Raw genomic sequence first — 12,986 nt, 5'->3', positions numbered from 1 at the left:
AAATCGATATATAGAAATACTTTTTGACAACTCATTTATTTATACCATGACGGTAATATAACCCCCTTTTTTTACATTTTCAAGAAGAAAGAAGTCCTATTTTTAGTGTTTTTTTTTTTTTTTTTAAAGCTAACAAATGCACCGATATTAGTAAATGTTTTAATCATTATCCTTACCAAAATCAATAAAAATTCAGTAGGTAAAAAGTTTTTTTTTTCTATTCTTACCAAACCCTAAGAAAACCCCAAAGAGGTAATTATTTTTCAAAAATTGGTCATGTATAAGGATTACTTTTGTCAACAGTTTACACATTTGAACTGTTATATCATGTCACCCTCTCCCGGAAAAAATGGCTTCACGCACAGCAGCCATGATGTATTGCAAGGAGTTAGTAGCACATCTGAGTTCTTTTGGATGAGTCTCGATGAGAAAAAGATTTTTCATTTACTGTGGCTAGAAGTGAGTTCAGGCTTTCCAATTCTCCTTTAATACACTTGATCCTTGATTGGTAATAAAAGTATCGGTCTCCGTACTTGTTGTTGAATAGACTTGAGGCAAATTGCTACTTATACCCTTTAAAAAATGACAAATTAATTAATACCCCAGAACAGGCCATCAAAACTAATGGGATGTTTTTGTAGGTCACAGTTAATTTATCTAGCTTTAGAACCCTTCTACATTTTTGTTATGTGACAAACTCTGGTTATATTTTGACTTTTACAAGTCTTGCAACTGAAGATAATATTGGTTTATTATGCCTTAAGCAAAATTTTATTTAATGTAAATATTTTATATAGCCTAGCTGGCCGAGTGGTCTAGGGCGCTGAACTTAGTGCAGGCGGTGTTGCCAAAGATGTCACAGCGGTATGAGTTCGAGTCCCGCGGAGGGAACGACAAAAATTTGCTTCGCAAATTTGACAGTTCTAACATCGTTGGCAATTTTTCAGACCCTTCTATAAGTTTACGTTATCTTCCCTGTATCAATTTGATCCGATGGAGCATTGTAGAGAATAGAGTCGTCACATTCTGAGACGTTGTATATATATATATATATTGTTGTGTATTAACATCTTTATCGGTATCGTTGTAAAATCCTTTAGACTTATATATTTGTTTTTGTCTGTGCTGCATCGTCATGACTGGACGATCCGATACCCATTAAGTACCCATTACCTGGCCAGCGAAAGCTATATTTCTATATAGCCTAGCTGGCCGAGTGGTCTGGAGCGCTGGACTTTGTGCAGGGGGTGTTGCCATAGATGTAACAGCGGTACGAGTTCGAGTCCCGCGGAGGGAACGACCAAAAATTTGCATCGCAAATTTGACAGTTCTAACATCATTGGGAATTTTTCAAACCTTTCTATACGTTTACATATCTTCCCTGTATCAATTTGATTCGATGGAGCAGTGTAGTGAATACAGTCTCCATATTCTAAGACGTATATATATATAAGAGTCTGAAAAATTCCAATTAATGTTAGAACTGTCCATTTTGCGATGCAGAATAGAGTCGTCACATTCTGAGACGTTTGTCCCGCTAGTCACAGTGTCTCCACGTGCACACAACACAGTAAAACTTAATTAAATCTTTCTGCCTCCATACCAAAATATATTATATGATTCTTGAAGTTTTGTTACATTTCTGTTACATTCAGAAAACAGGAAATCCCTCACGTAAATGAAGTTAAATAAATAACCTATCAGTTTAATTACTCCCATTGGAGTTATCCTACACTTACTACATTCCTTCACATCTACATATGATACACAACCTTACTATAAAGTTTCATCAAACTCCATTGAGCGGTTAAGGAGTAGTTGCACTTACAAGATTTAATATGTAAAACCTTGATAGGTTGTTGATACTGTATGTAATATCATGCATGAGAATAGACATATAAAGGGCAAATTTTAAGCCACATTCAATTTGTTTTAAGAATTTTAAGGTATAGGATCAATACCTCAGGCTGCTCAGATAACGGTGAAGGTAAAGCTGAGGCTGAAGCAGGGGCAAGGATTTTCTCATTCTGTACCGTATGAGATACTTTATCTTCACCTAGAACACTTGCTAGTTAAATAGCTTCCTGCAGTTTAAACAAACTGCTGTTTTAAAAAAATAGAAATAAAAGATTTGATTCCTGATTAGAATCGATATACATACATGTATACATTTCAATTAAATGACATTATCTTAAGTCCTGTTCTAATGAACAAAGTTCCACATATGCGAATTTATTTGCATATATGTGAATTCAAAAATGCAAATCCGTCCATGTGAATGCATCTACTCTTGTGTAAATTTGCACAATATGTAAGTTAGCATTTGTTCAGGATAAAGCGCAAATTTACCTATGCGTGTGTCCAAATGTATTTAGATGAGTATTTTTCTAAACTGATTTACAGGTGAACATATAGCAAAATTTACGTACCTCTTTTTTAATAGAAAGGGAAATTCTGCACAATTAAAAACAAGGGAAATTGTTTAGCCTTATTAAATCTAGAACATATTTTTTTTTCAAAGATATTTATATTTTCTTTGTCTTCGCAGATATTCGGTAAAGTAATGGTATGGTGGTTATGTAGACTACCGCAGTGGATAGATTGGTTCCCATACCTTGCTAATCACAAGACTAAACAAATATTTCTACCCATTTTCGAGATAAGACCAAGGATCTCCCAACCCTTATTAGGGGTTAGTCTACAGCGGAAAATATGTACTTGTATGCAGTAAAATAAAGTCCTGCTGCTTAGTTTATTTACGAGACCTTTGTGTAATTTCATGGAATCCATATAAAAATAAATATATAGTCTGTTATTTTGAAAATACCAAATATATGCCGGATTTGTGCAATCCGAATATTTTATTTTTAAACCATATATGCATAAATCATATGAACTGCAGTTGATACATGTACAAGTAAATGTATGCTATTACTATTCTACGGCAAACAAAATATGTGTTTCCAGTATTACACTTTAAAAAAGGGTAGGTAAGTAAGGATTTGTTCACTTTATATTTACATTACGTCTATGGAAGAATTATTCTGACTTAAACAGTGTTATTGAGAAGTTAGGTTACTTTAAATTTAGCTGAAAAAATAGGATGAGTAGGGTAATGGGAAACACCTATCTTTTTTTTTTAAATTTGACCTAAACAAACAATATTTCAAACGGTATACAATAATACATACTTTTTCCAACTGTTGTGACTCAGGGTCAGATGTCGAGGGTGGGGTGACAGATCCAATAGAAAATAAATGAAAAAGGGGGGAGGCTATACTTTGCTCATTTTTGCCAAATATCATGCAATATTAATTTATCATTTTTATAGCTGTAGCTACAGTATATTGTTTAAGCTGTATCAAAGCCAACAATTGTGATACTATACTAGGTAAACTACAATGGCACTTCATCAGATGCTCGGTAAAATCAGTTTTGATGCATCAAAAATGCACTTCTTCACATGTAGTGTATTATGCCTATTGTAACCAAATATATGAGGTGTCATTGTTGGGTAAATGTGTTAAGGATTTTGAAACTTCAAATGCCTACCATATATAGCCATTTGGTCTTTATTATAAATTAAGCCGAGTTAAAGTCATAAACTCAATGTTTAATAATATTCACCTTAGTTAGCCAACTAGGGTAACAATGTCAAAAGAACGAGAAATAAACACCTTTTCTGATAGAAAATTAAAGCAGCCAGTAATATAAATTTATGTGCACTTTAATCATGGTGGCGGCTTAGAATGGGGAAAAAACATAATCAGAAGTAATAATTAATTGGCACAAACATAATTACAATATTTGTCTGGTTTTAACAACATAATACTGTTCTAAAATAAGGTCAATGGTTTATATGATTACAAGATACTTTCAATACAGTTTACAAACTACTGCTTAAATCACGATAGAGAACATCATTACTTAATCAGCTGAAATAATAATACATACCTCGTCTTTTAAACCACAGTTTGTGCTACCAACTAAGGCTTACTTAAGTTATATTGCTACAAGATTGACCCAACTTATATTGCTACAAGATTGAAGTCATCACTACAAAAGTTTTATGGCCGTTATCATGAACTCGTGGATCGTTACGGTGTATCCATCGGCGCCATGAAAACTGATTTGTTCAACGTGTTATAATTTCCTCTTTCGTCTATCCCGTACTTGACTTTTTATGAGCAACTCGGCGGGTGTTTCTAGAAAAGCAGAGGACGCTTACCCTACCGGTGCACCTGGTCCATGCTCCCAGTTTTTAGTGGAGTCCGAGTTGCTAATTTGCTTTTGTTACTTTGTATGTATGATTTTAGTTACTCTATGTTCTTTGTTGTGAATGTCTGTTTTCCATGTCTGGTCTTTGTCCCTACATTCTTTTGATTACCCTATAACCTTGGTTCCCTTGATTACTCTCTCCCAGGATACATAACTTGTCGTAACCACAATTCTAACACTTGTTTTTCATTACACAAATGTTTTATTTAAAAGTCTGAAAATGAAATGAAATACCATTTACAATAAATATTCAAGTATGAAATATACAAATGAAATCTGATATCATTAATTTTATCAGTACATGTACTACCTCCCTTGACATACATTTTGTAACTTAAGCTCAGATATCATCATATCAAATAATTCTGTTCAGTTTGAGATCAGTTGATGTAAAGTGATTCAAAGATATTGTTAAAAAGTATGATTTTGTGTGAAACAAACTTTTAAAAAACAAATATGATAAACAATAGACCACAGAAAGTATATTTTTGCTATATACCTGAAGAAAACACTAGTAGTTCGCTGGTATAAATCCAAATTAGTAATCCATTCTACATGTATATGGTCTAACATTTTCATCAAGCACTAACATGGGACAAGACTGTTCAGAAAATCATCATTTCTCACATCGTTCTCCAGAACAATAATGTTATTAAATAAAATTAGCATTGTTACTACTTTAAAGGATATTAAGTCCATCACACGAGCACTGTGACCTTTTCCTTAGTAACCATTTTAGTTCCTTTTCATGTATTTCCTTGTTCTGTCTATTCATAGTCACATTTTCTGATTGATAATACAAACTCATTGTAAATAATAACAATGACTTGTATTATTTCAATAGTTGTGCTTAATTCTCTAAAAGTATACCTAATCTTCACCTTCTACATCAGTTCCAAGTTTTTTTCACATTGCAGATTTTAAGAGTCTGAAAGTGAAATGTTTCAGATTTCTGTACATAAATGAAATCTGTAGGGTTATCAATATTACCTCCGTTGTCACACATCTTGTTCAGGAAGTCCAGCGTCAGGCTTAACACGAGTGGTACTTTAAACAGATAAATAATCCAATGTCTGTCATACAAAAATATTGAATTCACTTTAGTCAATTAACTCAGATAACAATGTTCAAATAACGAGAAATAAATACCTCTGTGATAAAAAATAAAGGACATCTTCGACAGGTTTTCTTTCATTAAATGTTAGAAAGAGTAATCAAGGCAACCAAGGTTATAGCGGTAATCAAAAGAATATAATCCAGGGACAAAGACAAGACATGGAAAACAGAAATACAAAACAAAGAACATAAAGTAACTAAAATCATACATACAAAGTAACAAAATTAAATGAGCAACTCGGACTCCACTAAAAACTGGAAGCATGGACCAGGTGCACCGGTAGGGTAATCGTCCTCTGCCTTTCTAGAAACACCCGCCGAGTTGCTCATAAAAAGCCAAGTCCGGGGTAGACAAACGAGGAAAGGAAAACTATGACCCGTTGAATAAATCAGTTTTCATGGTGCTGTTGGATACACCATAACGATCCACGAGTTCATGATGACGACCATAAAACTTCTGTAGTGATGACTTCAATCTTGTAGCAACATAACTACATGTATGATGTTCATGTTTAACATTGGAACAACCAGCAATATAAATATGGTCTCTCACAGAAAGAACATTTATAGGAAAATAAAATAATGTTTGTCCGTAAAATACATGTCATAATAGATTGGTCAATCTATTAATGACTGTATCGGATTTCTATGGGTCATGAGTGTAAGATCGATTTATCTCTGATGTGCATGCATGATACATGCTTGATCATGTACATGCATTCATCTGACTGGTCAATTGGTACATGATCCTGGGGATATTGGGTTACAGCAAGAGCAAGACCCTCGTGGTCAGTCGCCGTAAACATTCCCAAGGATCAAGTCTGTATTTAACAAATGTTGGCACTTTTTAATTGGTAGCGGAAAACTCACAGTGTAGGCTTAGAATGGGAGAAAAACAGAATCCATAATAATAATAATAATAAATGGCACAAACATATTTACAATAATTTACAAATGCCGTGGTTTTAATAACATGCTAAAATTATGAACAGAATGCTGTTCTCATAGAAAGTGAATTGTTTATATGATTACAAAACACTTCCGATAAAGTTTACAAACTACTGTATAAACATCAATGGAGAAAATCACTACTTAATGAACCTTTTTATAACCCTTATGTAAAGCAAATCTATTCATCAAAGGTTTAACTGTCTTGTTATTTATATGATATCACTGCTTTATGATATTTTTTCTTCAACATTTTGTATACAGGTATTTACAAGGATTCCTTACAGCTTACTTAACACGTTGTTTACATCCAAAGTCTTTATCGCTGTAATTTCAAATCTGTTTGAAAATCATGATGTCATTAAATTAACTAATTGCATGTTTTAATTTAACATTTAACCTTGGAACTAATTCTTACTACAATCACTAAAAACTAAAGCCTATCATCCTAATACATACCTTGACTTTTAAACCACAGTTTGTGCTAAGAACTAAGGTTTACTCCCAGGATTTATAACTTGTACGAACCACAGTTCTAATCTAAGTTTTTATTACAGAGAATATGTATTTTAAAGTCTGAAAAAGAAATGAAATACTATTTAGAATACATACTCCAGTATAAAAGATACAAATAAAATATGATATCATTAATGTTATCAGTATTACCTCCCTTGACATATACTTGTGACTTCGGATCAAATTTTCTGATATCAAATAATTCTTTTCTGTTGTTCTGATATTTACTTAACAAAACCAAAAAGACCATGGTGTAAAGACAGAAATATATTATAACCAAATCATGGTTCCAAGAAACCTTTGGTCAAAGTTGACAAAGAAGAATTATTCATCAAACTGTAAGAAAAAGCCTTTTCTATCATTGCTTTTGACAGTCAAGTATTTATAACTGTTGACATCTTATCCAATATAACTTTATGTATTTTCTTCAACTTAGATATATTTACATTTATTCCATATAGCGTGTTTATGATGTTATCATCAACTGTCATTCACATTACAGTTCATAGCTAATGAAACATATTTCAAACATCAAAAACTTAATTAGTTATATGGAAGTTATTTGACTTTGAAACAACTTTTCTATTGTTAAGTGATTCGGAATAATTTTACCAGTCTTTCAATGTTCCATACCACTTACAGTAATAACATCTACCGCTGCCCTCTAATGCCACTTTATGCAAATAACTTCCGTGATTTGTTTCTGCCTTTCCCTTTACTTGTACTTGTTAAATTCCTCATCTTTCCTTGGTTACAGTTTGATTTCAGCAATTATTTTTACTGAAAATTGTACAATATACAGTCTGGGATCCTTTGGTGTGAAGAAATGAAAGGATATTGTTAGAAAGTAAGGTAAAGTGAAGACAAAGTATGATTGTGGGTGAGACAAACTTAAAAAAAACAAATATGATAAAAAATAGCCACAAATCTATGTTAGCTATATACCAAAAGAAAATAGTGTGCATGTATAAATCCAAATCAGTAATCCATTCTACATGTGTTTGGTGTGACTTTTGAATCAAGCACTGTCATGGAATCAAACTGCTCAGAAAATCATCATTTCATATATCATTCTCTAGAATAAAGTTATTAAATAAAATTAGCATTGGTACTATTATAAAGGATATTAACGCCATCACACGAGCACTGTGACCTTTTCCTTAGTAACCATTTTAGTTCCTTTACATGTATTTCCTTGTTTTGTCTATTCATAGTCACATTTTCTAATTGATAATACAAACTCATTGTAAATAATAACAATGACTTGTATTATGTTAATAGTTGTGCTTAATTCTCTAAAAGTATACCTAATTTTCACCTTTTATAACAGTTCTAAGTACTTTCCACACTGCAGGTTTTAAGAGTCTGAAAGAGAAATGTTTCAGATTTCTGTACCTATATGATATCTGTAAGGTTATCAAGGTAAGCTCTGTACAGGTCTGGTTTAAATTGATCTGGAGTGACAGTTTTAGCTTTGAAACCACTTCTTATTGTTTTCAATGTACATTAGATATGTGTAGACCACTTTATGTTTGAAGTTGATCAATTTAAGTCATTGTCAGCATCATAAAATGAGTTTTTATATGTGTATCACTATACATGGTCTAAAAGTGCATTGACCATGGCCGCATGTATAAAAACCCAATTTTTGGCCTTAAAGCAGCTGGAACTTGAGTAAACTGAACTTTATTGCATCAAATACACATAATATGATGCAACCAATGTAAAGAATCACAAAAATATTTCATTTAAAAAAAAAGATGTACATTTTAGAGGGGCCTTATTTCCTTCGACCATTGGACATGCGAGTCATGCAATGTACCACTGATACTAAATTTGCTATAACTTATATATTTTTCAACTAATCATAATGAACCTTTGTACTTGAAGTCAAAAAAGGTTCATCTTGACATGAGTGCAGTTTTTATTCAAATTGAGCACATTTATTGATCTAATAAGGGGGTTGCCAGGGTATCAGAAATTGTATTTGCTAGTATTTGCTGGGGGTAATTTGGTGTTTATTTTCAAGAATTCAGTAAATTTACATGAAATAATAAGATTTTGGCCCTTTATTCTCTATTTTCTGAAATTAAAATAAAAAATATGGTTTCTATGGGATTTTCCATTGAAATTGCACTTTTGCTAAGGTGCTAGGTATGAAATATAGACCAGTGGGGAAAATATTGTACAGCTTTGAGTTTTTCTCCTCTAACTATACACTAGGAACATCAAATCAACAAAAAACATACTTTATGAACAAGGTTTAGGCAGAAATCTGACAATTTAGTGTAATTTTTATGAACCCAGTCAATGAAATATGGCAAAATCAGGGGTTTTCACAGCCTTGTCTTAGGATCTATAAAATCACAGATATGTGTTTTATTGGTCTGAATCTTTTGTATTTGCTAGTAAATAATATAAATAATGTGAAAAAAAAAACTAATATATGCATTCCATTGATATTCATGCATCTAATGTAAGTCACTACATGTATATACCTTGTGATGTCTCAAAAACACCTAATTTTAGAGTTCCGCATACACTATAAGGTTTCAAAAATGAAATTTTTTGTAGAAAAACTGGAAAAATACAGCTGACTGTCTGCTTATGTACCTGATAAACTTAGAACCCTACATTATCTTACATTTGTTTCAGATTTTTCATCATTCAAAACCCAAATAAAGGCTAACTTTTAATATCGGACACAATCGCACTTGAACAAGCTCTGTACAAGTCTGGTTTAAATTGATCTGGAGTGACAGTTTTAGCTTTGAAACCACTTCTTATTGTTTTCAATGTACATTAGATATGTGTAGAGCACTTTATGTTTGAAGTTGATCAATTTAAGTCATTGTCAGCATCATAAAATGAGTTTTCATATGTGTACCCCTATACATGGTCTAAAAGTGCATTGACCATTGCCGCATGTTTAAAAACCCATTTTTGGCCTTAAAGCAGCTGGAACTTGAGTAAACTGAACTTTATTGCATCAAATACACATAATATGATGCAACCAATGTAAAGAATCACAAAAATATTTCATTAAAAAAAAAAGATGTACATTTTAGAGGGGCCTTATTTCCTTCGACCATTGGACATGCGAGTCATGCAATGTACCACTGATACTAAATTTGCTATAACTTATATATTTTTCAACTAATCATGATGAACCTATGTACTTGAAGTCAAAAAAGGTTCATCTTGACATGAGTGCAGTTTTTATTCAAATTGAGCACATTTATTGATCTAATAAAGGGGTTGCCAGGGTATCAGAAATTGTATTTGCTAGTATTTGCTGGGGGTAATTTGGTGTTTATGTTCAAGACTTCAGTAGATTTACATGAAATAATAAGATTTTGGCCCTTTATTCTCTATTTTCTGAAATTAAAATAAAAAAAATATGGTTTCTATGGGATTTTCCATTGAAATTGCACTTTTGCTAAGGCGCTAGGTATGAAATATAGACCAGTGGGGAAAATATTGTACAGCTTTGAGTTTTTCTCCTCTAACTATACACTAGGAACATCAAATCAACAAAAAACATACTTTATGAACAAGGTTTAGGCAGAAATCTGACAATTTAGTGTAATTTTTATGAACCCAGTCAATGAAATATGGCAAAATCAGGGGTTTTCACAGCCTTGTCTTAGGATCTATAAAATCACAGATATGTGTTTTATTGGTCTGAATCTTTTGTATTTGCTAGTAAATAATATAAATAATGTGAAAAAAAAACTAATATATTCATTCCATTGATATTCATGCATCTAATGTAAGTCACTACATGTATATACCTTGTGATGTCTCAAAAACACCTAATTTTAGAGTTCTGCATACACTATAAGGTTTCAAAAATGAATTTTTTTGTAGAAAAACTTAAAAAATACAGCTGACTGTCTGCTTATGTACCTGATAAACTTAGAACCCTACATTATCTTACATTTGTTTCAGATTTTTATCATTCAAAACCCAAATAAAGGCTAACTTTTAATATCGGACACAAACGCACTTGAACAAGCTCTGTACAGGTCTGGTTTAAATTGATCTGGAGTGACAGTTTTAGCTTTGAAACCACTTCTTATTGTTTTCAATGTACATTAGATATGTGTAGACCACTTTATGTTTGAAGTTGATCAATTTAAGTCATTGTCAGCATCATAAAATGAGTTTTTATATGTGTACCCCTATAAATGGTCTAAAAGTGCATTGACAATGGCCGCATGTTTAAAAACCCAATTTTTGGCCTTAAAGCAGCTGGAACTTGAGTAAACTGAACTTTATTGCATCAAATACACATAATATGATGCAACCAATGTAAAAAAATCACAAAAATATTTCATTTACAAAAAAAGATGTACATTTTAGAGGGGCCTTATTTCCTTCGACCATTGGACATGCGAGTCATGCAATGTACCACTGATACTAAATTTGCTATAACTTATAGATAAAAAAACCACTAATTCCACTTTCCATAGGCTTCTATGCTAATTTCACAATATTCAATGGCTTCTCTGGACTTTACCTTAACTTTAACCTGCAGAGGACTATATATCAGCATGATTCTACATATGTCAGCTCACAATCCTCAGAATGTCATGTGGGGTTAGCAGATTTGCAGTGCAGTACTGGTCACCGGAAGTGAAGGGTCTATAAATAGCATGGGAAATCCCAGTGTTTTCACAAGATAGGGGTATATTTAAAAATCATTATGGAGATTAGGCTTCACATCACAAGAAGCAAAACACACCTATAAAATGTACAGAAATGTTTTTCCTTTCAGAAACTGTTTAAATCTTTTAAATAAGATGAGAACTTTTTTCACAGCACTATGAGGAACAGGGGTAATTTCTGCGTAGGACTATTTTTGCGTACGTTCCAAATGCTCATTGGTTGAATTGGTGGTCTGTAACCTATATATTTTTCAAATAATCATGATGAACCTTTGTACTTGAAGTCAAAAAAGGTTCATCTTGACATGAGTGCAGTTTTTATTCAAATTGAGCACATTTATTGATCTAATAAGGGGGTTGCCAGGGTATCAGAAATTGTATTTGCTAGTATTTGCTGGGGGTAATTTGGTGTTTATTTTCAAGAATTCAGTAAATTTACATGAAATAATAAGATTTTGGCCCTTTATTCTCTATTTTCTGAAATTAAAATAAAAAATATGGTTTCTATGGGATTTTCCATTGAAATTGCACTTTTGCTAAGGTGCTAGGTATGAAATATAGACCAGTGGGGAAAATATTGTACAGCTTTGAGTTTTTCTCCTCTAACTATACACTAGGAACATCAAATCAACAAAAAACATACTTTATGAACAAGGTTTAGGCAGAAATCTGACAATTTAGTGTAATTTTTATGAACCCAGTCAATGAAATATGGCAAAATCAGGGGTTTTCACAGCCTTGTCTTAGGATCTATAAAATCACAGATATGTGTTTTATTGGTCTGAATCTTTTGTATTTGCTAGTAAATAATATAAATAATGTGAAAAAAAAACAACTAATATATGCATTCCATTGATATTCATGCATCTAATGTAAGTCACTACATGTATATACCTTGTGATGTCTCAAAAACACCTAATTTTAGAGTTCCGCATACACTATAAGGTTTCAAAAATGAAATTTTTTATAGAAAAACTGGAAAAATACAGCTGACTGTCTGCTTATGTACCTGATAAACTTAGAACCCTACATTATCTTACATTTGTTTCAGATTTTTCATCATTCAAAACCCAAATAAAGGCTAACTTTTAATATCGGACACAATCGCACTTGAACAAGCTCTGTACAAGTCTGGTTTAAATTGATCTGGAGTGACAGTTTTAGCTTTGAAACCACTTCTTATTGTTTTCAATGTACATTAGATATGTGTAGAGCACTTTATGTTTGAAGTTGATCAATTTAAGTCATTGTCAGCATCATAAAATGAGTTTTCATATGTGTACCCCTATACATGGTCTAAAAGTGCATTGACCATTGCCGCATGTATAAAAACCCAATTTTTGGCCTTAAAGCAGCTGGAACTTGAGTAAACTGAACTGTATTGCATCAAATACACATAATATGATGCAACCAATGTAAAAAAATCACAAAAATATTTCATTTACAAAAAAAGATGTA

General features: G+C 32.3%; 1 long non-coding RNA gene across 1 annotated transcript; it reads right to left on the bottom strand.

Moving 5' to 3' along the window:
* Positions 1–4,457: 4,457 nt before the first annotated feature.
* Positions 4,458–7,662, bottom strand: LOC148603955 (uncharacterized). The gene is made up of 3 exons (XR_015916496.1): positions 7,499–7,662; positions 6,802–6,918; positions 4,458–5,351 (listed from the first exon to the last, which is right to left on the bottom strand). It is a non-coding gene; the product is annotated as an uncharacterized LOC148603955 (long non-coding RNA).
* Between the last annotated feature and the right edge of the window lie 5,324 nt (positions 7,663–12,986).

This window comes from Perna viridis, chromosome 11 (assembly GCF_037379345.1).
Source record: "Perna viridis isolate PV_CMFRI_1.1 ecotype Kerala chromosome 11, ASM3737934v1, whole genome shotgun sequence".
In the NCBI taxonomy this organism is placed as follows: Eukaryota; Metazoa; Mollusca; class Bivalvia; order Mytilida; family Mytilidae; genus Perna; species Perna viridis.
The sequence above is the reverse complement of the archived record's forward strand: the minus strand, read 5'-3'. Positions and strand labels throughout refer to the sequence as shown.